The sequence below is a fragment of the Bubalus kerabau genome, chromosome 10 (genome assembly GCF_029407905.1).
Source record: "Bubalus kerabau isolate K-KA32 ecotype Philippines breed swamp buffalo chromosome 10, PCC_UOA_SB_1v2, whole genome shotgun sequence".
Taxonomy (NCBI): Eukaryota; Metazoa; Chordata; class Mammalia; order Artiodactyla; family Bovidae; genus Bubalus; species Bubalus kerabau.
Genome location: NC_073633.1, coordinates 14046930 through 14072801, shown reverse-complemented (window position 1 = coordinate 14072801; position 25872 = coordinate 14046930). Strand labels below are relative to the sequence as shown.

General features: G+C 47.3%; 1 protein-coding gene across 12 annotated transcripts in view; it reads left to right on the top strand.

Moving 5' to 3' along the window:
• Positions 1 to 25872, top strand: part of LHFPL2 (LHFPL tetraspan subfamily member 2) — a 285866-nt gene that overhangs the window by 100878 nt on the left and 159116 nt on the right. The window contains exon 1 of one of the 12 annotated variants that reach the window (XM_055536649.1): positions 9929 to 10196. The exons of 10 other annotated variants lie outside the window; for them this stretch is intronic. The gene's annotated coding sequence lies outside the window, so the exon portion shown is untranslated. Of the gene's footprint in view, positions 1 to 9928; positions 10197 to 19643; positions 20267 to 25872 lie in introns of those variants that run through there. One more of the 12 variants, XM_055536650.1, reaches the window with a different exon arrangement.

The window sequence follows — 25872 nt, the reverse complement described above, 5'->3', positions numbered from 1 at the left end:
GGGTATGTCACGTGCACCACGCCTCCACTGTAATCTGGGTGCTTGTCCCATGTGACCTGCCATGCATCCCCTAGCCTGAAGACCTGGAGGCCATCCTTGACTTCTTTTCCTTCACCAACCACCCAGTTGGTGCTGCAAGCCCACTGCCATGTCAGATGTAGGTCTTCATCCCTTCTCCTGAAAGATTGGTCTCTCCATTCCTGGTCTAGCTCTCATCCAATCCATCTCCTCACATAGAAGTCACAGCAAACTTTCTAACCAAGATCCCAGCATTCCTGGGATTTAAAATCTGCAGTGGCTCCCTGGGGATGGCAGGTTGAACTTCTTAATATGACTCCTAGGATGTTAGTGGTCCCACCGCCACCCACCCTCTTCCCCCAGACAACTTCTCACCCCTCCCTTTTCCTCTCTGAAAACCCTTAGTCATGCACTCTCTGGGACTTCAGAGTGTTTGGGCAGGCAGTATCCTTTGTCCGAGTGGACTGCCTTCTACCTTTCCTGCTCACTGGTGAAAACAAGGTCACGAGCCCCAGAGGATCTTCTGTAACGCCCTCCCCTCTTCTCACCTGTTTTCAGTGTGGCTGGGCTCCATGGCACCACTTTTTCTTAGTCCATTCATCAGTTGATGGATATTTGGGTTTCCACCTTTTGGCTATTATGAATAATACTGCTTGAACATTTGCATACATGTTTTTTATGTGTTTTTATTTCTCTTGGGTATGTAGCAAGAGGGAAATTTCTGAGTCATACGGTAATTCTATGTTCTGCCTTTTGAGAAACTATCAAACTGTTTCTCAACCTGGCTGCACCACACTGTGGACAGCTGACAGTCTCCCCAGCAGCATTTGAAAGTGTCAGTCTCTCCAGTTCCTAAGCACCACTTGTTAGCTTCGGTCTTCTTTGTTTGCTATTCTGGCATGTGTAGAGTGGGTTTCACTGGCATCTTCCTGATTACTAATGATATTGAGCATCTTTCTGGGTGCTTATTGGTCACTTGTATATATTCTTCACAAAAATATCTATTTAGATTCTTTGCCCATTATTTTTATTATTATTGACTTGTAAGCATTTCTTTATATACTATGGATAGTCATCCTGTGTTAGATACATGTTTTGCAAAAATTTCAACCCATTTTATGTTTGTTTCTTTTTTACTTTCTTGATGTCTTCATTCACACAAAAGGTTTTAGTTATTATGAAGTACAACTTCCGTATTTTTTCTCTTTTGTTACTTGTGATGTTGGTGTCATAGCTTAGAAGTTATTACCTAACCCAACATCATGAAGGTTTACTCCTGTGTGTCTGTGTGTCTGCTTTTTAAAAATAATATGAGGACTTTTATAAAACTGGGCGCTTTATAGTTTTAGCTCTTACATTCAGATGTATGATCCATTTTGAGCTACTATTTGGTATGGTGTGAGGTAGGGGTTCATCTTCATTATTTTGTATGTGAATATCCAGTTGTCCCAGCACCATTTGTAGAAAAGACTATTCTTTCCCTATTAAAATGTCTTCGCACTTTGTTGCAAATCAGTTCACGATAAATGTATTGCTGAACTTTCCATTTTACAGAAATGGCTATCCTTATGGCATGCCTACATGCCTATCCTTATGGCAACATTATAATGTTTTGATTTTCATATCATTTTTATTTATTCTTAAGACCTCATGTATTTTTTTTAATGAATTTATTTTTGGTTGTGCTGGTTCTTTGTTGCTGTGCAAGGACTTTCTCTAGTTGTGAGTGGGGGCTACTTTTAGTTTGGGTGCACACACTTCTCATTGCAGCGAGAAGAGCCTGCTCATCCTCTGAACAAGGTGCACAGGCTCAGTAGTTGTGGCGTGTGGGCTTAGTTGCTCCATGGCATGTGGAATCCTCCTGGACCAGCGATCGAACCCATGTCCTCTGTATTGGCAGGTGGATTCTTATCCACTGCACCACCAGGGAAGTCCTCATATTATTTTTAAAAAGCAGACTAGGAAGCTGTTCTATTTACAAGTTGGAAAGAGTGGTCTGAACTGGGAGAAGGTTCTTTTTGCAGGAAAATCAATGTCAGAGGAGGAAATAAACATCTACTGAGCACTGTTATGGGGCTTCTCTGGTGACTCAGATGGTAAAGAATCTGCCTGCAATGCAGGAGACCCAGGTTCAATCCCTGGGTTGGAAGATCCCCTAAAGAAGGGAATGGCAACCCACTCCAGTATTCTAACCTGGAGAATTCTATGGACAGAGGGGCTATTATAGGTTAGGCATTATGGTAGATCCCTTACATACATTGTGATAACAATTATGTAATAGTTGTAACAACCTCATACAATAGATAGTGTCATACTCATTTAAAGGCAAAGAAACTGAACTTTGAAGACGTTTAGTAACTTGCTTAAAATAATTTAGTAACAGGTGGAAGAAGTGGAACTTGTACACAGACTTCAAACCCATGGTCTTCTCATTACAAGCAGCTTTTCTTACCACACAGCTAGTGAACATAAAGCCACATCTAAAGGCAGTGGAGGGACTTGAATTCATTAATATCAAACATTTTTCTCGTGACACTCTAGGAAATTAAAGGAGTACTTGTAACTATTTTGAAACAGTTGTCTAACAGCTAAATTTCACAGGATATTTAAATATATCACTCTTTGACTATAAAAATTAGCCTTGTGGTTTGCTTTAATTTATTCTCATTTATATGACTTCAAAAGTGTTGAACGTTATTTTGTATGATTAGCAGAGCACAATGCCATCCTACTGGAAGAAAAGTTAGAACTAATCTCAGCTATGTGGGTGGATTAGACTTGCCCTTAATTCTTGTTTTCATTGAAAACCTTCCCAAGGTTGTTCTGAAATGAACACAGGTCACAGTTGTCAAATGAGTTCTGTATGAAATAATAGAAGAAAAAGAATTGAGAAAGATTTGTGAAGTCAACGAAGAAATGGCATTATTTTTTTGTATAATTCAGTTGATAGAGGCGCCTTTCTTTCTTTCTTTCTTATTATTTTTATTTTCTTAAGCACAAGGAGTATCCTCTGGATCCCAGAGTCTGAGTAGAAGTTAAGTTTGGATAATGCGGTCTCGGCCGTGGCAGAAACACCGTCTCGACAATGCTGACATCTCTTGTTAACTTTCTGCGCTCTCCGCTCTGCAGCGCAAGAGCCTACTGCTTGCTCTCGGCGAAGATGCCGCACCTAGATGTTCAGATAGTTCAGTGTCGCTTATGTAAGATTCCCGGGGCTCAATTCCTCTTAGAAGTTAGTGCCAGGAAAAAGTTTGCCTAAACTTAAGAACAACTATGATGCCTTTACCAGACCATGAGAACTGTATTATTCATTGTACATCATTCTTGTCTTGATTCTGGGAAGCCCAGAGCTAAATTTAATGCTCTGCTACTGCTGCTAAGTCGCTTCAGTGGTGTCCGACTCTGTGCGACCCCATAGACGGCAGCCCACCAGGCTTCTCCGTCCATGGGATTCTCCAGGCAAGAACACTGGAGTGGGTTGCCACTTCCTTCTCCAATGCATGAAAGTGGAAAGTGAAAGTGAAGTTGCTCAGTCGTGTCTGACTCTTAGCAACCCCATGGGCTGCAGCCCACCAGGCTCCTCCATCCATGGGATTTTCCAGGCAAGAGTGCTGGAGTGGGGTGCCATTGCCTTCTCCCAATTTAATGCTCAACTATGGTAAATCAGGAGCCGCTTCCCTGGTGGCTCAGTGGTGAAGAATCTGCCTGCCAATGTAGGAGACGCAGGTTTGAAACCTGGGTCAGGAAGATCCCCTGGAAAAGGAAATGGCAACCCACTCCAGTATTCTTGCCTGGGAAATCCCATGGACAGAGGAGCCTTGTGGGCTGCAGCCCATGGGGTCCCCAAAGAGTCAGATACAACTTCATGACTAAACAGCAATGGTAAACCAGGACCCTGGTAAGAGGATGTCTGACCTTCTTCTGTTGCTTTTAGTAAGTTACTCCAGGGCCGTGTACTCCAGAATACATGTTAGAAACCATAGTACTAAATATTTTTATTATCAATAGAAAAGAATATATATTCTAACTCTAGCACTGTGTGAAAATCAAGTGCCCAACAATTGGCTAGTTCTACAGATACACGTGTTTATGCTCCTTGTTTCCAGCAAGAGGATTTTAAGAGAAAGTAAAAGAAAAAAACTTTCTTATAGACCATGTTTTCAGATGGGGGATTGGCTGTTTTGGTCTGGGTTATATTAGGCACAAGTATTCTCTTCACAATGCAGAGAAACAGCAGTTGTTTCCTAAAATTCTCATTCTAGCATAGTTATTAAATCATGATGGATATTTTCCAAATTTTATTGTAGGTACTAGTGATGGTAACAGTAAAACCTTACCTCTGAGAAGTTTTGAGAGCAACACATAATTCATAATCAAAAACATAAAGCTTCTGAAAGTACAAGTCAGCCACCAGATGCCCAACATTGTTGTTAGAAAGGGCTGCTGCTGCTGTTGCTACCACATGCTTTTTCAGGGTGGTTTTATGCCTATCATGAATACTGCAAGACAGCTAATCCCCCACGCTTCTTTGTATTTTGTTCCTCTTCTGAGAAAGGTTTGTAATCCAGGAAAATGTCTGCAGGTGAAGATTCAGAGTGAATAAAGGTTCAGTGAACTGAATTTGCCGGTTACCATGTTATTGAGCAGCTAAGAAGGTTGCAGGATTTGCATGCAACTTATTAAGTTCCATTGCAATAAAACATTCTCAAATTTCCATATGGAAATTTCCACCTCACTTCAGGGGTAAGCTCACTCAATTGGATGAGGGCCAGATGCATTTATTTATGACAGTGACGACATAATTGGAGGAAATAAACGAAGCACCTTTTTAGGTTAAGTCTTGCCAGAGTCACATGGAGTCTAGTTATGGAACTAGAGGCAGAAATTTTGGCTATTATGTTAGCAGAAGTCAGTGGCAAATTAAAAGTATTGCTTCATTTATAGAAGAAAGGAAGGCCCGGAAGTAGATACTGTGGCTGGAAGATAAAACTGGCTGATAGCTCTTGGTTTTTACCAGAAGACAGCAACCGCCCAAAGTTCTATATATTTGTTTCTCTCATGACTTCACTGGAGTGTATTTTCAGGGCCATGTTTCTCCTTGGCTTGAGTGTGGACAGTGTCCTTAAATAGATGTGGGAGAGAAAAGGAAGTCTTTTCTACCGTTCATTAGGATTTTCTCAGGAGCCCAGTGGCCCTTTCTGTCTAACCTGGTCCCACTGGGAAACCCAGTATGTTCATCTGCATTTGTAATATTTGTTCTCAGTTGGAGACGTTTTGCTATCCTCATTCAACAAATAGTCTAGCACCCTGATAATGGGATTTCAGTAAAAAATAGGCAAATTTCTCTTGTATTTACTTAAAGGCTTAATTTTTGCCCTTGACTTAACAACTAGTTGGAAGCAGAAATTGAAATATGACATTACTAAGTCCATTGGAGATTTTGGCTCTAGGTCATTCCTATGGTTCAAAAGATGGCTTCTGTCTGACGTAGATCAGATAGCACTAATTTTAATTGACAGAGCCTTTTAAATTAGTAGAGATCCTCAAAATTGCCTTTTATCAATGTGTACTTCTCAAGGGAAATGGATTCTTAGAATTTCAGGTGGCTTCTTTGTATAATTAGATCTATGGAATAAAAAGGCAGAAAGAAAATTTTTAAGAGATTAATTTTTCATTGGATCCCATGTTGGTAAACTCCAAGTTTGCTAGTTTCCTTGAAGATTCTCAGCTTATATTGTTTCATTTTTAATGTGATCTTCAAAAGACATGAGTTTCCAACTTTGTTTTGCACTGAAATCCTCTGATCACTACTATATGCTATTTTAGGAAATAGCAAGCTCTTAGAATGGGGGTGGTGGCGGTGGTGGTGGTTTTGAGGGGTGGATTTTTATGGAGATGAATAGATGAACTTAATCAGTATTCAGTGTGCTGACAACCATGAAAATATATCCAATATCTCTGTCATAAATACATATTTTATTTACATTCCAAGCAGATTCATACACAGACTAGGACATGAAGTGTTCACACATGAGAAATATCTAACTTTGTGGATGCAAGTTACACTGAAAAAAGTGAGAGTGCTAGTCACTCAATAGTGTCCAACTCTTTGTGACCCCATGGATACCAGTCCATAGATGGATTCTCCAGGTAAGAATATTGGAGTGGGTAGCCATTCTGTATTGGAGGAGGAAATGGCAACCCACTCCAGTGCTCTTGCCTGGAGAATCCCAGGGACGGCGGGGCCTGGTGGGCTGCCGTCTATGGGGTCGCACAGAGTCGGGCACGACTGAAGTGACGCAGCAGCAGCAGCAGCAGCCATTCTGTTCTCCAGGGGATCTTCACGACCCAGGGATTGAACTCGGGTCTCCTGTATTGCAGGCAGATTCTTTACCGTCTAAGCCACAAGGGTCAGATAAAATGTTTGGAGAAATGATCTGCACAGGCAAGTAAGTTCAGAATCACAACAATTCAGCCAGCACCAACTGTAATTTTACATTATGACCCAGTGGCTCATAATTATTTTCTTCCAAGGTCTCCTTGTCATGTGACCAAACATTGTAGATATTCTTTAATTTCTTATAATTTCCTGCTCCCTGATCTCCCAGTAAATGTCTCTTGAACATGTGGCTGAAGCACATGATAGCAGCAATATTCACAATAACCCAGTTCCTGCTATTGTTCTTCCTCCAGCCCTGCCTTTCCAGGAACTTAGCAGGCACTTTCTTCTTGAACTGCATCTTTTTGTCTCTCTCTCCCTCTCTTTTCCCTCCCCTGCCTGTTCCTACTTTCTTGCTTCCTATTAAGCATAATTTATTTACTCTTCACATCGAAATGATCCTATCTATGGATACTTGCTTTGATTTTAGTCCAAATAGCAACAAACGTGGTTCTAAGAAAATCTTTTAGATTTCCCAGGTGGTTTTCCTGTGAATTCAACAACACAAGGTATAGAACAGGCATAAACTCCCTTATTTACATGTTCCAGTAGATATTTGGAGAAGGCAATGGCAACCCACTCCAGTGTTCTTGCCTGGAGAATCCCAGAGATGGAGGAGCCTGGTGGGCTGCCATCTATGGGGTCGCACAGAATCGGACACGACTGAAGTGACTTAGCAGCAGCAGCAGCAGATATTTACTGCATGAGACCCTGTGAAAGATACAAAGATTTGAGGCTCAACTCTAGCCCTCAAAGAGACTAAAATGTACATGAGGCATCAGTTGAAGTACATACATATGAGACATAATACAACTCAGTAAATACAGGTCATCCTGTGATGTCATGTTCAAGTACTCACCATCCATGACAGTAAGTGTTTTTGTGGTTTTCTTTGTTCATTGATGCATTCACAGTGCTTGAAACAGTTGCTGGCATACAGTAAGTGCTCAGCAGATGTGTGGCATGAAGTAGAATCTATCTTCTACGCATATAATTAAGCACAGTACAGTCTATTCCATTACCAGCATGTTTTTATAATGAAAGCATATGTAATAGAAATTAACTCGCTCATGACTGATAAGTAGGGAGAGGATGTTGGTACAATGGGGGGGTCATGTTGGATCATATGCTGTTGCTGCCAGCACCTTAGTATTCTGCACCATCAAGTAAGAGCGGCTACAAACAAAGCACAGCAGAATTGCAGTTGTGGGGGACACACAGAGCTATTCCCGGGGCTCATTTGCTCTATGTTCTCTCCCTTGAATTGGTTTGACCATGGGCTCTAACTTGGGAGGGGAGAATTCACCTCTTATCTGTAGATCTTGTGCTTGTCTTCCTAACTCAGCAACCTCAAACAGCTCTCCTTCCAATCTCTTCATTAGTTACCTTCATTGTTTTACAAAGTCCTATATTTATGGCTGGGAGGGATTGGGGGCAGGAGGAGAAGGGGACAACAGAGGATGAGATGGCTGGATGGCATCACTGACTCGATGGACGTGAGTCTCCGTGAACTCCGGGAGTTGGTGATGGACAAGGAGGCCTGGCGTGCTGCGATTCATGGGGTTGCAAAGAGTCGGACACGACTGAGCGACTGATCTGATCTGATTGATATTTATGTTTACTGTAACATTTGTTAGAAATGGAACATGGCTCTTGAGTTCTGCTGGTATTTTTTGGGGGTGGGGTGGGGAATGGGTTATTGTTAGTGCTCTGGTTGCAAGGTTATATAGCTTCTGAGTTGTTTGTTTCTAATCCTGTTTTGTTCATAAGCCTTGTTATCTCTAGTTTCAAAAATGGGAAGAACCCACACATTTTATAGAAGAAATGTGGTACTACACACTTCATTTTCAACAAAGATAAGTGGGATTTGGCTTTGGGAGAAGATGAAAGACAGCATTCCAGTTCTGGCAAGAGCATCAGCAACTACTCCCACCTTCCACACAGTATGGAACCTTGGGGTACTGTCAGGGAGGATCTCCTTGCTTGTTAGAGTGCAAGGCTCCAAGGAGCGGATTGATGGATGGTTTGAATGGAAAGTTTTTAAGTAATTCAGAATTTTCTGTGCCAAGGTGCCCCCTAGAGCTTCTACAAAAGGAAGTAGCCTGCACAAATGCGCTGTGTGCTCAGTAATGTCCGACTCTGTGCGACCCTGTGGATTGTAGGGTTGCACAGGCTCCTCTGTCCATGGGGGATTCTCCAGGTAAGAATACTGGAGGGGGTTGCCAGGCCCTCCTCCAGTGAATCTTCCCAACCCAGGGATCGAACCTGCGACTTTTCTGCCTCTTGTATTGGCAGGCAGATTCTAGGGCCACCTGGGAAGCCGAAAGCGATGTTCTAGAACCATTAACCTGTAGCTAGAGGGGTGCATATGGATGCCAGTACAAAGGCCAGAGCAGGGAACTAGGGAGGAGACCACTGAAGCTATGAAGTCCCCAAACTCCAAGAATGAGGAAGGTGGCTGTGGACTTGGAAAGGACATTAAAGGTGAAGAATCAATGGGAGTGGCTGTTGGCCATGGAGGAGGGAGGCCCCGAATTGACTTCTAGGGTCTGAGTTCAGGCTACTAGTGAGTACCAATGACTCAGGTAAGAGGCTGAGGAGTTGACAGGAAAAAAGACAAGAAGAGTTTGCCTAGCTAAATGCTCTGTGCCAACATCAAAATCACAAGGAATCTTGTCACCTTAATTTCTGACCATTTAACCCTGGGCTCTTTGCTCCCATTCTGGGGGCGTCAGTTCGTGAGTCCCCTCTCTGGACAGGGATGCCCTTCCAGATTATTAGATAAAGGGCCTTCTTAATTCACTCCGAAACCGTATTCAGGGGAGGATGTTTCAGGATCTCAAGCAAGCAATTTACATATATTCTTTGTGGCTGTTTGCACTGAGTTTTCGGTCTTAGAAACTCACAGGGCAAGGAAATTGACGCGCGGATCCTCGACTCCGGGAGGGGAAGGCTAGGATGGGGGTCCAGGCACCCCCACCCCGCCCTCCGACTTTGGATCCTCCAGGATCAGCGCATGGACAACCTTCCCACCTGGGGAACCGCTCCGGGAGCCCCAGGCCCAGCCGTCTCGCCCCCGACTCCGCGGTTCCCCGCCTCCCCCGGTCGGGCGGAGCGCGCCCTCCCGACTCCTGGAGACGGTTTTCCGAAACCGCGCCGGGAGCTCCCCGAGCCCAGCTCGGGGGACCCTCGCCGGACTCGCCACCGCCGCCCGACGGGCGCAGACACCGCGCTCCCAGGCCCCGGGGCCTCCGCCCCTCCTCGCGGGGATCCCCTTGCGCCCACACCCTCCGGGGCCCCGCGGGACACTCCGCCCAGGAGGCCGGGCCTCGGCCGTCCGCCCCGCCCCACGCCGGGAGAGCCCCGGGCCCGACCCCTCCCCGGACGCCGGCCGGGAGCAGGGCTCGGCGGCGAGGGTGACTGGGCGGCGGCGCGGGGCCGGGCCCTGGGCAGGGAGGCTCGGCGGCCGCCTCCTCTCTCCGCCCCCGCCCCTCCGTCCCCTCCCAGCCTGCTAGCCCCGCGGCGGCCGAGGTCGGCGCTCTCGCCTCGCCGCCGCCGCCTCCCGCGCCCGGGACCCTCTCCCTCCCGCCCGCGCCCCCTCCTCCCGCCTCCTCCCTCCGCCCTCCTCCTCCTCCTTCTTCCCCGCGCGCCCGGCGGGGCCGGAGAGACCGAGAGGTGGCTGCGGGGAGGCGTAACGGGGAGCCGCGGCTCGGAGCCGAGGACGCCGAGCCGGGACCGGGTGAGTCGGGGCGGCGGGGCCCGCGCGCAGCCTCGGCCCGCGGGGCATCCGGCGCGGCGCCCACCGAGCCCGTGCGGAGGGCGGACCGGGGCCGGGGAGGTGCTGGCGGGACGGGTGCCGGACGCTGGGGAAGGAGGGAACGCCGCTTCGTCTTTGGCAGCCGCGACCGCCCGCCGCAGAAGTGGAAAAAAAGTTGTGCCTGGAAAGACGATTTGCCGGGAAGTCGGCGCGAACCCAGCTTTCTCGCCGCCGCAGGCGTGCTTCGGGCGGCGCGGGTCCCGGGTGCAGCTGACTCCGGACTCGGCGCCCGGGGCCGCCCGGTGGTCGCCCGCGCGGGCCTGGCCTGCGGTGTGCGGGTCAAGCCGGCCGCAGACGTCAGCTGCTGCTCAGATCTGGGCTGCATTTTTGTGGGCAGCACAGGGATCGGGGGTGAGGGCTGGAGGAGGGGGGGAGGTGGGCGTAGAGGGCGAAGACCACATCTGGGCGGGCTGGGCTGAGCTCAAGGATGGGGGTAAAGGACCGGGAGAGACTCTTAGGGGTTTCTGGATGTTTTCAGGCACGAAGTTGTGTGTGTGCAATTCCCCCCCACCCCCCCACCCCCCTTTCATTCAGCGGTCTAAGTCCTTTGAACTCGGAAGGGAGAAAGCGTTTTCTTCCATCCTGTTCACTTTTTCTCTTGTTTCAGGAGGGTCATGAGTTTTATGAGAATCATTCAGCTGGTTTCCTCAATGGGAGTAACTGAGAGGAAAGCCGAAGTCTTACCCATCACCCCCATCCTCACTCCCACCCGGGCCATTTCCTGTATTTTGCGGATACTGTGATCCTGTGCGTGCATCTAGATTGCCATCAGTGACCCACATATAAAAGTAGACCTTCAGTCTGAAATCGCAAAGCGGCCTCTGTAGACAAGTCTGTGTTGGAGCCAGAGCGGGCAGAGGTATGGGGGGCGGGGTGTATAGAGCCGGGAGTTCAACCTGAGTAATCGAGTTGAGTTGCGAGAGACGTTTCTCGTCCGCACGTTGCTTTTGCTTCACCCGTTCGCTTGAGCGCTCCACCGGCGCCAGGTTTGAGCGATGACGGATGCGAATTACCTTGGTATTGCTCTTTCCCGAGTATTCCTGACTTTTTGCTACGGGTCCTCTTTAAAAAAAAACGACTTCTCTCTTGCAAATATAAGAGATAGGAAACACATGCTGGTGGGTAGAGAGATGAAATGTTTTAAAGATAGGGAAAAGAAAGAAAAGCCAAGATTCTCATTTCTTTTTGCTATCGTACTGTGATAGACTTGTTATTAATCTTTGTCAGAGATCTGATTCTGAGAAAATAATGTTGGAGGAGTTTGAGGTAATACCAGATAAAACCCACTGTTAAAATAATATTTTTCCTGAGTGGTCACACAGAGGGCAGATCATGTGGATTGTTATGGTGTGTTTGCAAAGGGTGCAGCAAACGTTTTACTCCAGGGAAAAAGACAGTGTGTCTTGCAGGATGGGAGTGGGGAGGGGAAATCGTTTATCTTCAGAGCAGTCCAATTAGGAAGAATAATTACACTGCAAATGAACATTCTTGAATCTAATATAATTTGCGTCAGGATACACAAACCAGTAATTTGTCTTTAGGAAGAAAAAAACGAATCTTTGTGGATTAGAACAAAACAAGTGCCTTCTGGAAAAAGTAATATATGCTATTTATGCACATGGATGGGCCTCAGATGTGCCGATTGACTGACTGCAGAGATTTTCCTGCAGGCAGTGTTTAGGAAGGGGAGGGAGGAAAAGTCCAAGGTAGGAGAAGATAGAAAATATATAGAAAACTACCCATTTTTAATGCAAAACATTTACAGCTTCTCAACTTCTTTATTGGGCTTCCCAGGTGGTGCTAGTGGTAAAGAACAGGCTTGCCAATGCAGGAGACATAAGAGACACAGGTTCAATGCCTGGGTAGGGAAGATACCCTGAAGGAGGAAGTGGCAACCGCTCCAGTGTTATTGCCCAGAGAATCCCCATGGATTGAGCAGCCTGGAGGGCTACAGTCCGTAAGGTTGCAAAGAGTTGGACACGACTGAAACAACTAACACACACACACACTCACAAACACAACTTCTTTATTGCAAAGAATTGACAAAAAAGGAGACCAAAATATAGGAGATACAGATTGGGACTGTTGGGTTCCCAGAGGTGTCACTTTCTACCGGAACCTGGGACAAGTTATTTGATTTCTCTCAGCATTGGTTTCTGTGCCTGTGAAATGATGATGATAAGGTTCAAGTCAAAGAATCTCCTTGAAGTTTAATTGTGATTATGTACTTTTATATAGAATTTAGGGTGGTGCATCACACTGAGTAAGTGCTCAGAAAATGTTAATGGTGTTTGTCTAGTACTTCAAATGCCCGGGAAAAAGCAGTGCCATTCAAAGAGCCAGGTTACCAGGCTGGTTGATGGCTGGCCTCCGTTGAGGCTGTCCCTGTGCCCCCAGCCGCCCACTGCACATTTGATCTTTCTAGAACTTACGGGCTGCATGCTCTTGGCCCCTCAGGCCAGCCTTTTCTGGGACTCCAATTGTGAGGAATGTGTAGTGCAGGTTCTGTGGGGTCTGAGGACCTGAGACAGCTGTGGGCCACACTTCAGCCTCACTGCTCACTTGCAAGGGCACCTTCTCAGGTCCCACCAAAGCAAATATAGACATTTATTTGAGGGAAAAAGTGGACATGGTGTCTCTCTTGGAAATTCTAAAGCAATGTTTTACTCAGTGTTCATTGCTCTTAGAAAGATACAAATAGTAACCAAATACCTGATCTCAAGAATTTATTCCAAAAAGCACCTTCAAAGTATGTCTTGGGGTTAATAGTCCATTGCCCAGGTCTTCCTAAGGTTGTACCTCGTTGCCGAATGAACAAGAGACATCCTTAGCAAAACAGTAGTTTTGGAGCTGGGGAGCATATTGCTTTTCTAATGGGGGGGGGGGAGTGGCGTGCCTGTTTGCTCATTCATCCGTTCTTTTATCCAGTCATTCTCAGATACCCAGTAACCTCTCCAGTGGGCAAGGCTCTGTTCTGATGTCTGGTAACAGAAACCAAGAGCAGGCCTCTCCACTCACAGAGCGCTCATGCTGGCTGGAGAAGCAGGCTCTGTGTGGGAAGGGGCTCCGGAAACTAGAGAAGCTCTCATTTTGTTTTGGAGTGCCTGTGCTGGGCAAGCAGTGTGCGGGGCGCGCTACTCTTCCACAGGCCAGCCAGCTTGGAGAGGGGCGATCTGGCTGGGGGTGGCGGCTGCGGGCAGCTGGTCTTATGGGTCCTCTACAGGGAGAAGGAAGAAAAGGGGGCCTGTTTCTTTCTGTGCTTTATAATAAAGTATGTGTCCTATTTGAGTAGAATCACCAGCCAATATGCCAGGAGAACAAGTAGGGGTTTTACTCAGAAGTGAGATTTCACAGCCTTCAAAAGGTGAAGAAGGAATCAAAGGTCAGATCTGATCATCAGCTTATAAAACCCAGACTGTGTTCAGGAGGAGCCTGGTCTGGTACTTAAATGGTTGACTCTGTATTGGCAGGCGGGTTCTTTACCACTAGCACCACCTGGGAAGCTGACAGGAGGCAGGGCTGAGAGTAAAGCAAAGAGCAGATAGTTGGTCAGTGAAAGAGGAGAGTGAAAAGGTTGGCTTAAAGCTCAACATTCAGAAAATGAAGATCATGGCATCTGGTCCCACCACTTCATGGGAAATAGATGGGGAAACAGTGGAAACAGTGTCAGACTTTATTTTTTTGGGCTCCATAATCACTGCACATGGTGACTGCAGCCATGAAATTAAGATGCTTACTCCTTGGAAGAAAAGTTATGACCAACCTAGATAGCATATTCAAAAGCAGAGACATTACTTTGCCAACAAAGGTCCGTCTAGTCAAGGCTATGGTTTTTCCAGTGGTCATGTATGGATGTGAGAGTTGGACTGTGAAGAAGGTTGAGCGCCGAAGAATTGATGCTTTTGAACTGTGGTGTTGGAGAAGACTCTTGAGAATCCCTTGGACTACAAAGAGATCCAACCAGTCCATTCTGAAGGAGATCAGCCCTGGGTGTTCTTTGGAAGGAATGATGCTAAAGCTGAAACTCCAGTACTTTGGCCACCTCATTCGAAGAGCTGATTCATTGGAAAAGACTCTGATGCTGGGAAGGATTGGGGGCAAGAGGAGAAGGGGAGGACAGAGGATGAGATGGCTGGATGGCATCACTGACTCGATGGACGTGAGTTTGAGTGAACTCCAGGAGTTGGTGATGGACAGGGAGGCCTGGAGTGCTGCAATTCATGGGGTCGCAAAGAGTCGGACACAACTGAGCGGCTGAACTGAACTGAACTGCACCTTCAGGGTTGCTTGTTTTCCCCTTACTTTTAAGGTTACAATAATACCTGGTACAATAAGAATGCATATGTCTGGAGTCTGAGGCTTGAAATGGTATAAAGTCATCAGGGCACTAGTTGTTTGGACTAGAGGCAAAGTTGTGTAGGGAAGTCCCGGTGGGCGTTGGATCTTGGATGCTGAGCTGAGGAGTCTGAGCTTCATCTTGAAAGCTGTATGGAAGATGGGGAATGAGCAGGTGAATTGACCTGTTGAAGCAGGTGGTTGATGTGATCAGACTGTGGTTTAGAAGGAACTCTAGGTGGGCTCAATGGCAAGAGGCCAGGGCTGGGAATAGCAGGTGAGCTGGTGGGCTCGTGTAGGAACCCTGGTGGAACTTGGTGAGGGAAAGTGGGAGAGGCCTGGAGAGGCAGACCACACTTTCTTACTAAGGGCTGGGCTCTTAGTAAGAGGGAGCCCAGGGTGACTGGGCTGGGACATGGCACCTTTCACTGAGGTGAGCAGCTATGGTGAGGAGGAATGAGTTCATTGACTCCACAGCTGAGCTGTGAGCCTTCTGGGAAGAGATGCCCACCATAGCATTGGATCCACAGGTAGGGAAGAGAAATCTGGAAGTGGAGATGAAAGGTGGAGTTATTTTTATAGTAGTGGTCAGTGGTTGACTGGCCTCTTGAGGTTTACTGAATAGTGTTCAGGGTGAGAGTAATATGTGTCCTTGTAACTGAACTTTTCTCTTTCATCCTTTCAATTAGCCTAACGGGCTAATCAAGCCCCTAACTTTGGCCTTCAGTGAGCAGACTCTTACTGGTGTTATTTTGCCGACTTGGTGAGATCTGTTTGTGTTGTTTTGAACCGAGATAGTCTAGAGGGATGTACATAAGAAGACTCTGAATGTATTTAGTAGCTAGGATGTACAACTGATACATTTGATCATCCGCCACCCCCAGGACATCCACATATTCCAGATAGACCATATTCTTACCAGAATTCCTTGGTACAAACCCTGACCCCCATGGTGATGGTCTTTGGAAGCAGCATCTTGGGAAAGTACTGTGGTTTAGATGGGGTCATGAGGGTGGAGCCCCTGGGATGGGGTTAATGTCCTTCTTAAGAAGAGAGAGTCTGCAGGGAACTCAGACAGGGGCTCTGTGACAGACTGGAAGGGTGGGTGGGGAGGGAGATGGGAGGGAGGTTCGGGAGGCAGGGGACATGGGTGTAACTATGGCTGATTCTTGTTGATGTATGACAGAAAACCACAAGATTCTGTAAAGCAATTATCCTTCATTTAAAAAATTTAAAAATAAAGAAGAAAAGAGAGTCTGGAACACACTCCTCCCACCATGGTGGGACTGGTCATCTGCCAGGAGAAGGGTTTCTCTGGGAACTGAGTCTGTAGGCACCTTGAGAACTTGTACTGAATACTTGGAGAGCTATTGTTTCCATGTCTACCTGCGACAAGGCTTATCTGCCTCCTATTTTGAAGTTACCACGTGGCCCTAAGGGCTTCCTAGGTGGCTCTCGTGGTAAAGAAGCTGCCTGCCAATGCAGGAGACTCAAGAGATGTGGGTTCGAGCCTTGGATTGGAAAGACCCTCTGGAGTAGGAAAGAGCAACCCAGTCCAACATTCTTGCCTGGAATATTCCATAGAGGAGCCTGGTGGGCTACAGTCTATGGGGTCACAAAGAGCTGGACATGACTTAGCAGATACACAATATGGCCCTCAAGAGGCTGTTAACTTGAATTTCATTTCATTTGTGTAATAAACATACATGTGCAAAGTAGGCCCCAGTGAAGATCTGTTAAAGGGCAGGCATGCTATTCGATTTGTGTTTAGCTGTTACTTCTCTTACTGTTGTGGATTTAGGGTACAGTCAGTGGAATTATTAATCATCATCAGTCTGATGATTGACGTCATTCTGAAGGAGGTAGGCTAAAATTCTGATTATTTTGGACTCATGGAGTTACAGATGACTACTTTCTTTATTTTTCTGTTTTTCAGGTTTTTAAAAATAGCATGCTACCTAAAAAAAAACAGAACAAAAGAGTTGGTGTTTTTTTCTGTTTTTTTTGCGCAAAACACCGTATCGGCAGTTTTGGCCACAGCGCTGCATACCTCCTTACGTCTGTGCTATGTCCATGGTAAAGCCGGTCTCTGTCTTTAAGACTTGAAATTCCTATTTGTTGTAAATGTAGTTGTGGAGGAACATGACCAGGACTGAGTTCTGTGACCCAGGGCCAGAATGGGGCCCCTTCCTCCCAATAGCAGGGAAGAACCTACTCCTTCCTGTCGGTTCCCTTTGTATGTTTCATAAACACTGTGAAGTGTGATCTGAGAGGCATTTCACTTCGATATCTAAATGTGTCTGATTGGTATGTACCAAATTAAATATCTACCTGTGTGTATGTGTGTGTTAATCACTCAGTTGTGTCCGACTCTATGTGACCCCATGGACTGTAGCCCACCAGGCTCCTTTGTCCATGGGATTCTCCAGGCAGGAATACTGGAGTGGGTTGCCATTTCCTTCTCCAAAAAGGCTGATGAAAGTGTATAAAATCAAGATGATAGCCGTACTTAGCAGCACAATCGCAATAAAGGATCACTGAGATCTGAGAAGTATTATCTTAGGAGTTCCTGCTTTGGACTGGGTTAGCTTGAGACAGTGAATCACCGCAGTGTCCTAAGTCCATCAACAGGAACACAGATGCTCTATTTGTCAGAAATATCTATTAAATCTTTTAAACTGACAGCTAGCCATGCCAAATTAAGAAGAATCTTGGCCCACATTTTCCTTCTCTCCTGTTTTAATCAAGGCTGCTCAGGGCTAGCCCCCAGCCCGCCAGACCTATCTACTTATATATGTGTATAAATATACTATACTGATGTGTGAGTTTTGGTGTTTTTTTTTTGTTTGTTTTTTCTTGTTTTCAGTTGTTTAGCAGAACTCAAGCCAGCAATGAGATCTTAAATATCCCTTTAGCATCAACCTCCTCACATTCCCGGAAAATTAAAGGGATTGTCCTTCCTCTACTGATTCTATTGTTCAGCATTTTCTTTCTTTCTTTCCACACCGTGCTGTGTTGTCAAGGGCACCTGAAGTTCAAGCTTCCTTTCTCCCGAGGTGGGCTGCTGTTGGGTGAATTTCACTTGTCTTTTTCCTGTTTGGAGGCAGTTAGCCAGTTGTTTAAAGATGCCCATAACTGCATAGACAGTAGTCTCTTAATCTTCAGGTAAGCTGTGCACAATGCACTTATTACTCCAAATTTACCTTTGAAAAATTTATAACTTTTTTCTTACCCCTAGGAATCACATTTTCTGAAACTAGAAAGAATATGCTGGCCAGTCTGGCAACTACAAATTTCCCAGTAAGCAGTATTTTTGTGTGTATAAATGACTACCATTTGTATATGAAATAGACACTTTAGGAAAACACCTCTCACAACTTCAGAAACAATCTAAAATCACATCCATCTTTTTTTTTTTTTTTTAACGGCTACCTGTGTACTCCTGGGGCTTCCCTGGTGGCTCAGTCAGTAGAGAATCTGCCTGCAGTGCTGGAGACCACGTGCAGCGCAGGAGACCTGGGTTCGATCCCTGGGTCGGGAGGATCCCCTGGAGAAGGGAATGGTAACCCACTCCAGTAGTCCTGCCTGGAGAATCCTACAGACAGAGGAGCCTGGTGGGCTACAGTCCATGGGGTTGCAAGAGCTGGACACTTACTGAGCAATGAAACCATCACACCATTCCTAGAAGATGATTCTACATAGGGCAGTATGTCTAAACAGATGCTTACCCTGTCATTTGCTCATCCGTCTGGTAGCCATTTTCAGGGCTTTTCTGTACTGGAAGCTCATAATTTACCGGCCTAATTACTGATTCTGCACAGATCCATGCTGTAATAGGTACTCTGGTGTGCCTGCTTACACAGGTGACTGTAGGTCTTTTTGGAGTCAAATCCTTTTGGTAAACAGGTTGCTTAGGCTGTCTTTTTCTTTTTCTTTTTTTTTTTAATGTGCTTTTCCCAGTTTGTGCTTGGATCTGTAGTTCTTTTCTTGATTAGTAAAGAAAGGGTGGCATCAAACAGAGCTCAGCTGGTATGAGGGATGTTTAAACTACAAGCCAAAGCCATAAAGAGCAGTAGTCAGGTACAGAGGCCAGCCACGCTGAGAAGTAAGAACCCAAGAGGTGGCAACCATGAAGAAGTGTGACAGGTTGTGTATACACCTGTGTGGACAGGTGGCCGGGGGTCAGTTGAGGATAGTCTGCTTGCTATGCTACACAGGGACCACTGCTCCCCTTGATCTATGGGCCCTACGTATGTTAGCTTTCTTAGCTACTACATTAGTCAAGAAAACTTGAATTAAAAAAAAAATCTTTTATTTACTGAGCTGCATTGGGTCTTCATTGCAGCATGTTGGTGGGACCTAGAGAGCCCATGCTTCCTGACTAGGGATCAAACCTGGGCCTCCTGCATTGGGAGCATGGAGTCAGCCACTGGACCACCAGGGAACTCCCCAACACTTGCATTAAAAAAAAAAAAAAAAAAATTTAAACCTTTTAAAATAAGAACTTAAAGGTTTTAAAATAAAACCTTTACAATAAGAATTTAGATTTCCCCTAGCTTCCGTACATGTATTTGATTTTTAAAATCTTGATCTTAGGACTTCACATTTCTTCTTGTCAGCTTTCAGCTTTCTCATCCCGATGTGTATTGTTCAGCCTGCTCGGTGGTTCTGAGCTCTCACTGGTCATCTGTCACGTCAGCCACCCCTCTGAGCTGAGTGTCATTCCTCGACTCATTCATTCCCCAGCCGTCCAAGGTCTTGGCGTCCTTTTCTGCCCCTGCTCTGTTCAGCCTCTCCTAGTCCTTCTCCTCGTAGTAACCAGGGGCGTGTCAGCCTTTGTAGGTGGCCAGAGGGCAGAGGGCTGGAGTCCGTGCCAAGATACAGAGGAAGCTAATCTGCTTGTGACCTCAACCTCATTAACATCATGCTGGGACCTAGAGCCCGCGTTCCACAGTATTGTTTGACTTTGGCTTGTCTCTACTGACTTGCGGTCACGGGGTCCATAGTCCTGCCTCTCCAGGGAGGCGGACAGATGGAGGAGCCAGATGAGGATGTAGGAGACGGTCAGTACTTACCACCTCCTTAAGGTTGGGCTTTGGATTGTCAGCTGTCACTGGGCTCTGCTGACAGTGATCTGGCCCCAAGACAAAGCGAGTCTGACAAGACTTGAGTAAGGATCGTGAGGGAAGAAGGCCTCTTAGAGGCTGGAACCCAAGTGGGTGGGCTGGTGAGCTGGGTATTCCCCAGGTGGGTGAAAGTCCCGATGGAGGCCCACTCCAGGCTTTAAAGCAGGGCTTCTCAGACTTGAATGGACACAGGAAGAGCCTGGAATCTTGTTAAGTCGCAGATTCTGAGTTAGCAGGCCGGGTGGGGCCTGGGATTCTGCATTGCTGGCGTGCTCCCGTCAGCCTGGCACTGCTGCTTCTGTGGAGCAGGTTTGGAGGAGCAAGGCCTCACATGAGGCTGGACCACGATGAAGGCTGCGGAATGGTCAGCTGGAGGCTGAGCCCTGTGAAGGCCCGAGCAGGAGGGCACGGCGGGTCCTGTTTGAGAGACTGATGCCTGCTGCTTTTCTGGGACTGCCCCGAGGGCCCTCAGCCCGGTCACTGCCTCTAACAGCCCCGAGCAGCTGTGTGGGGATTGCCTTCCACCCTCAGGTGAGGAAGGAGGTCCTGGATGGTCTTCCAGGTGGAATATGGTTAAGCTAAAGGGAGAGGTTTTGTTTTATGCTACATTTTAATTAAACTGATTTCCTCATTACTTGATGATTATGTTCCGTAATTTTAACTACATAAAGAAGGCTCTAACTTCCTCCAATTAAGCCTGCTTTTTCTCACGGACCTTATCACTTTGAATTTATATGACTACAATGTTTTAAAAAGTTACATATTGTTTGCTGTGGAATGTTACTTACAAAACTCTCCTGACCCTCTGCTGGGTACTCCTTGGACGTGTTTCAGACCCCACCCTGGGGCTTTGAGTTGGTTGGTTTGGTACGGGTCCTGGGAATCTGAATTTTTTTTACAGACCCTCTAGATGGTTTTTATAATTGGGCAGGTTCTTGAAATCCCACTTTCGAGGAACATCGGTGGAAACCTGTCTATCTGAGCCTGTGTTATCAGCCATGTCTGGGGGCCTCCCTTACCTGTTCTTTTCTTGGCCTCTCAGATGCTTGGTTGTGAAGTGCTGGCTTTTGTCCCATTGGACCCACTTCAGTTTTTATCTTGACACATATTACAGTAAGGCTCTTTCTAATCTTGGATGGGACCAAATCAGAGAGTCCTTTGTCAACGGTGTAAGAGTCAGTTCTGAAGCCGTTATTTTTAGGAAGGTGTTACAGATACTGATTATTAAATGCTTTGGGACATTCTTGGAGATACTGGGATATGCACTTTGGGCTTCTACAGAGAAAAGAATGTCCTGAGGCTGACTTCTTCCACACTCTCCCCTGCTTGGGTGCAGACTCTGGAGATAATGTTAGCATATTCCCTTCTTAAGTAAGCGCTGACCAGAAATGAAAGGAGAAGGGTCCATCATCCTCCACAGAGTTTGGTTCTGACCCAGGTGAACTGACAGACTGAGGAGCTGGACTTTGCACATTATTATGTCAATGTTAACCTCCATTTCTACCAGAGCAGGGTCTGTCTTACCTCCACTGTAGGGGCAGGGTCAGCTTATGAAACAAATGAAGTGGGAAATGGTCAGCATGATGGGATTGGAGGAGTGTGGAAGGGGCTCTGTATCCAAAAGCTGGAGTTCACTTACTGTCATACCTAGAATTTTACCATTGGAGGAATTTGGGTGTAATTGTTCTCTTTAAACATCCTATTCAACATGTAAGCATCCATAGAACAGGTATTACATTGATTACTTAGGCCTTAACAGGAAGTGAAGTGATTGAAAGTCTCTCAGTTGTGTCTGACTCTTTGCAGCCCCTTGGAATTCTCCAGGCCAGAATACTGGAATGGGTAGCTGTTCCCTCCTCCAGGGGCTCTTCCTGACTCAGGGATCAAACCTGGGTCTCCCACATTACAGGCAGATTCTTTACCAGCTGGGGCTTCCCTGGTGGATCAGAGGGTAAAATGTCTGCCTACAATGCAGGAGACCCGGATTCAATCCCTGGGTCGGGAAGATCCCCTGGAGAAGAGAATGGCAACCCACTCCAGTACTCTTGCCTGGAAAATCCCATGGACTGAGAAGCCTGATGGGCTACAGTCCATGGGGTCACAAACAGTCGGACACGACTAAGCGACTTCATTTTCTTTACCTGCTGAACCACCAGGGAAGCCCTTAACAGTTTCATAAAATGCCAGTGAGGATAAGGGTGTAAAGAGAGTAGACTCTGATGGGGTGAACTGTGGGCACTGTGTGGGCGGAGCAGGGCTGGGGCAGGGCTGTCAGGGGCGACTGGAGGGGCCATGCAGGGCAGCTCAGGTGTCTGGGGGAGCCCAGGATACCTGGGAGGGCGCTGGACAGAAGTCATTCTCACTCACTCGATTTGTATATAATAGGAGCTTCACTGTCTCTGCGCCTGGCACCCTTCTTTCTATCTAATGTGGCCATGTCACATTTTCCTGACCAGTTGTAATGAAAACCAGGTGATCCAGACAGGAAAGTTAAGATTAAACTCTGCAATCGAGTTTGAGATTTTGTTGCACTTTCCCCCCAGCCTATTAAATTTTGAGAGAGAAATTCAGGAAATGATCCAGGCTCTGTACCTGCTTATCAGGAGAACTTGGCCAGCAGCAGAAACCTTCCTGCCGCACTGAGGGCGGTTTGCCAGTCAGTTTTGAGGAGGGCTTGACTCTTCAGAGACCCCACGCCACCCGGAGCGTGCTTTAGGGTATAGTCTCTCTCTCTCATATCTGCAAACAATATTTTCAGCTCCTGGCTGGCTAAAAGAAACTCTGAACCCAGCCCTTCTGGTGCCCAGCTGAAGCTTGTCTGAGTGGTTTGGATTTTCAGAACAGCGTGGAGATGGTGGGGAGAGTCTTTTTGCCACACTGCTTGACCAACAGCGAAGTTACAAGTGTTTTTACATCCCAGGGACCAGAACTGTGGTAACGATTACGAAGACTGACCCACTCCCCGACCCACAGCCGTTTCCTGGCACTGCTACCCCTGGAGTCCCGTTCCTGTCCTCAGTTTGGGTGTAGTACCCCACATTTTAAGATTCACAAGATGGTCCTCTGTGTTCTTGGGCAGGAGCTCAAAAACACACAAAAATGAAGTTTTTCTTATCACAAATAAAATGCCTTGGTCTGCAAGGGATGATGGTTTATGGGTTCCCAGGAAAGATGGGAACACAGCCTGTGGGTGTGAGAATGCACTGAGAAGCCTCTCCCAACCATTAATTGCTTTGTGGCCTTGGGCAAGTCATTTCACTTGTTTGGGCAAGAGGAGGTGAGGGGATGAACCCAGGCCTGAAATTCTTATTCTAGTTGAGTCTGTATGTTCATGTGGTCAGTCATTTATTTAATGCGTACTTAGTTGGCTACTTACGGAGCTTTACAGTCTTGGTGGGGAGATGGCGAAAGAGCCGCTATCTTCAGTGTGGCTGGCAGGGTGTGGAGGACAGGTGAATAGGCACGTGGGGCGTGTCAAAGGTCCCAACAGGTGCGGGCGCCAGGTGGGCAGGGGCAAGCAAGGAGGTTGCCTCTCCCTGCCGTCTCCACGCTGTTCTGAAAATCCGAACCACTCAGACAAGCTTCAGAAAGGCTGAGTTTAGGTTTCTTTTAGCCAGCCAGGAGCTGTAAATATTGTTTGCAGATATGAGAGAGAAAGACTATACCCTAAAGCACGTTCCAGGTGGCGTGGGGGTCTCTGAAGAGTCAAGCCTTCCTCAAAACTGATGGGAAATGGCCCTCAGAGGGGCAGAAAGGTTTCTGCTCTCCAAGTGAACCTGGAGAGCTGGAGTGTGCAGACGTGGAGTGCAGTCCCCAGGGAAGGCAGTGGGGATTTCTGCAGCGTTCCTTGTGTGCTGCGTGTGTGGGGTCTTCACTGGCCCCCGGACCATGCTGGGTTCCTTGACCTGTTACAAGGCCCTACGGCTTAGCCCCCTGTCTGTGGCCTTGGCCAGAGGGGCACCCCCAGCAGCTGAGTGTAACTGAAGTGGGCAGCTTGTCCCCATGGTCTGGGTAGGCGTGAACATTGTTTTTATGTCTTGGACCCCATTTTTTGGCCTTTTGTGAAGAAAGCTGAGCACCGAAGAATTGATGCTTTTGAACTGTGGTGTTGGAGAAGACTCTTGAGAGTCTCTTGGACTGCAAGGAGATCCAACCAGTCCATTCTAAAGGAGATCAGCCCTGGGTGTTCTTTGGAAGGAATGATGCTAAAGCTGAAACTCCAGTACTTTGGCCATCTCATTCGAAGAGTTGACTCATTGGAAAAGACTCTGATGCTGGGAGGGATTGGGGGCAGGAGGAAAAGGGGACAACAGAGGATGAGATGGCTGGATGGCATCACCGACTCAATGCACGTGAGTTTGAGTGAACTCCGGGAGATGGTGATGGACAGGGAGGCCTGATGATTCATGGGGTCGCAAAGAGTTGGACACGAGAGTTGGACACGACTGAGCGACTGAACTGAACTGAACTGATGAAAAAAAGTAAGGGCTATAGAAACATAAGGAAGCATGTGAGAATCTGCTTGCTCCTTACAAAAAATTTTTGGTGGGGAGGGGTTAATTTCTTTTCTTATAGAGAAGATAGATATTCAAAGAGAAAGGCAACAAATGGATCCCTTTTCAGCCTTGAATTATGTTATGGCTTCTGGGCCTGGGAGCTCTGTAACCACAGAGTTTGTTCCATATTCCAGAAAGAAACTCGACCCTTCATAAAACCGCGGGAGCTTTCTGGATGGCTTCACTGTTGCTTTTCTGGAGTGGTCCGATTCCCTCTCTGGAGGCTGGAGGAGGCAGCTGGAGTTTCCTTTGCCTGAAACAAACAAGGGCAGCAGAAGAGGGCGGGGCATCTCTCAGGGAAATGGAATTCTCCCAGAGCACCAGGTTCCCACCCAGACGTGGGCCCGTGGTCCACAGGGCTGGGAATGGTTCTAAGCATCAGTAAAACCCGCTTGTATGGTTCCCTTTAAGCATAAATGGACATCACAGGCCCTGCAGAGTGCAAGGCCTTGCACATGGTGGCTCTGTTGAGCTAGCAGGCCGGGTCAGCTCTGTGGCCTGTGCTCTGGCCCCCGGGACTGGCACTGTCCCCCACTTAGTGCTTGCTGCCTTGGGGAGAGCATCGGAATCACCTGGAGCCTGGTTAACCCACAGGGGCTGGGCCCCGCTCCCCGAGATGCGGAGTCTCTAGGTCTGGGGTCGGCCGAGAGTTGGCTTTTCCGACATGTCCCCAGGTGATACCGGAGCCACTGGTCTAAAGGCATGTCGAGAAACACTGTGACACCAGGCGTTCTTCCATTCCTGGAGGGTGTGTTGGGACAGGCAGACTGCGCCTGGCGGGGCGCCTGCCGGGTAGTCACCTAACGCCGGAGGCGGCTGTAACTTGGAAGCAGTGGTTCATGGAGGGAGCCCTGGCCCTGTCCTCTTGCCCGGGGCCTTCTCTCCTGGTCAGCTCCGCAGCCGACCAGGGACTTGGCATTTGGGGTGTCTGAGGGGGGCATTCCTTGCCTCCTTCCAGTTCCTTCTCTCTGATGTTGCAGAGAGCTTTCAGGACCGTGCCACTCTCCTACAGGAGACCCTTCATGGGCTGCCCATTGGCCTTAAGAGCAAGTCCAAACTCTGCTAAAATGACCTCCATCTCCCTCTTGGGCTCTGAAGTACTCCTTGTGCTTGTGAACTCACTACGTTCTCTGGCTTCCTGGGCACCTCTTTTGCTGTTGGCTCTGCCTGGTATGCTGCAGCCTGGTCAACTGTTGCTTATCAGACCTCAGCTTAGCCGTCACCTGCTCTGGGGAGTGCCCTTTGTCCTCTCTGGGATCAGCAGCTGCCTCTGCAAAGGCTCCACGTCATCTCCTATTTTCCTCACTTCAGCTCCTCTCAGCTGCATCAAGGTCCTGATTACTGTGCCTTTACTTCCCTATCTCTGTGGCCTGTCAGCTCCCTGAGGGCACGAGACCCGTGACATGGTCATTCATGTGACTCCAGGCGTGGCATGGTGCCCAGGCATTGAAGACCTTCTAGATCATTCTGTGAGATAGCCCTGGCAGGGGAGGAAACCAAGACACAACTGGGTTAGCGCCTGGCTTACCGTTACCCTCCCGCTGAGTTATAAACACCAGGATTCTCACCCACTTCTCTGAC